The 2,094-nt window shown below is 21.4% G+C and overlaps 1 long non-coding RNA gene across 1 annotated transcript in view; it reads left to right on the plus strand.

Annotated features, from left to right (window-relative positions):
- Window positions 1-665: 665 nt before the first annotated feature.
- The window catches only part of LOC108768123 (uncharacterized), a 3,612-nt gene continuing 2,183 nt past the window's right edge, over window positions 666-2,094 (plus strand). The window contains exons 1-2 of the long non-coding RNA XR_001940469.1: window positions 666-695; window positions 1,572-1,598. This is a non-coding gene — a long non-coding RNA (uncharacterized LOC108768123). The remainder of the gene's footprint in view (window positions 696-1,571; window positions 1,599-2,094) is intronic.

Consider the following 2,094-nt stretch of genomic DNA (forward strand, 5'->3'; position numbering starts at 1 on the left):
TATATATATATATATACATATATATCATATCATCTTAAATTAAACAAATATAAATTTTAATTCTACGTATTATATCGTACTTCGCTATGATATATTTCTATCTTACATTTATTTATTTCTGAAATATACAAAAAGGAATAAAACCATATGCTTACAGCATGAGCATTGTTTCATTTACAGAAATTATTACACATTTTGTTGTTAATTGTAATTAGTTTATTACTTTAAATCTGAAAACTTAGAACATGTATTTATAATTATCCTTTTTAAATTTTTATTAGCTCTAAAATAATACTTACTATTTTTTTTACAACTAATGCATATGTATTTAATTTAAAAAGTGAGGAGTATATATATTTGTACATACAAGGCAACTAAATATTCGAGTGTTAATTTAACATAATATAATTATGTTATTGAAGGATTAAATTAATATTCAATGTGTCTTAATTTCAGAATTATACAATTTATGAGTAAGCAATTGTATATAAGCAATTTTCGTAGTTAAACCTCAATAGTGCTGTAGTTAAAATGTGTTTTTCAGATTTAGCAAAATGTGCAGAATTTTCTCTGCCTCTTCATCTCATATTTTTTAAAATTATTAATCGGAAATATCTTGCGTATATGTTTTAGTTATAATATAAACGGAATTATTTTTTTTTTTAAAGAAATACTTGGAGGGGAAGAATACTTTGGTAAGTTTTCGAAAAATACATTTATTAAATATTAGATATTAAAAATTCAAGAACAATTTTTATAATATATTGTTATTAATGGATAATTGTTTCAGAAAAAGGTGGCCAAGTTCGTTAGAATAATTGCGTAAAAACAAGTTGCACTTATAATGAGAAATTATTAGAATCTTTAAAATATGAACTACAAAAATAACATATATATATGTATATATATATTTATATACACATATATATCATATTATCTTAAATTAAACAAATATAAATTTTAATTCTACGTATTATATCGTACTTCTATATGCTATATTTCTATATTATGTTTATTCATTTCTGAAATACACAAAAGGAAATAAAACCATATGCTTACAGCATAACCATAGTTTCACTTACAGAAATCACTACAAATTTTGTTGTTAAATGTAATTATTTTATTACTTTATATCTGAAAACTTAGAACATGTATTTATAATTATCCTTTTTTAAATTTTTATTAGCTCTAAAATAATACTTTCTATTTTCTTTACAAGTAATGCATATGTATTAAATTTAAACAGTGAGGAGTATATATATTTGTACATACAAGGTTACTAAACATTCGAGTGTTAATTTAACGTAATATAATTGTGTTATTTAAGGATTAAATTAATATTCAATGTGTCTTAATTTCAAAATTATACAATTTATGAGTAAGCAAATGTATATAAGCAATTTTTGTAGTTAAACCACTATAGTGTTGTAGTTAAAATGGGTTTTTCGGATTTAGCAAAATGTGGGAAATTTTCTCTGACCCTTCATCTCATATTTTTTAAAATAATTAATCGGAAATATCTTGCCTATACGTTTTAGTTATAATAGAACGGAATTATTTTTTTTTTATAGGACAATGCCGTTCAGTTGTCACGTAAGGTAAGTTCCAAAAATACATTTATTAAATATTATATATTAAAAAATCAAGAACAATTGTTATAATATATCGTTATTAATGGATAATTGTTTCTGAAAAAGACGGCCAAGTTCGTTATAATAGTTGCGTAAAAACAAGTTGCATTTAAAATGAGAAATTATTAGACTCTCTAAAATATGGACTACAAAAATATATATACATATATATCATATTACCTTAAAGTAAACAAATATAAATTTTAATTCTACGTATTATATCGTACTTCTCTATGATATATTTCTATATTTCGTTTATTTATTTCTGAAATACACAAAAGGGAATAAAACCATATATGCTTATAGCATAAGCATTGTTTCATTTACAGAAATTATTACACATTTTGTTGTTAATTGTAATTATTTTATTACTTTAAATCTGAAAACTTAGAACATGTATTTTTAATTATACTTTTTTAAATTTTTATTAGCTCTAAAATAATACTTACTATTTTTTTTACAA

The sequence above is a fragment of the Trachymyrmex cornetzi genome, unplaced genomic scaffold, assembly GCF_001594075.2.
Source record: "Trachymyrmex cornetzi isolate Tcor2-1 unplaced genomic scaffold, Tcor1.1 scaffold75, whole genome shotgun sequence".
In the NCBI taxonomy this organism is placed as follows: domain Eukaryota; kingdom Metazoa; phylum Arthropoda; class Insecta; order Hymenoptera; family Formicidae; genus Trachymyrmex; species Trachymyrmex cornetzi.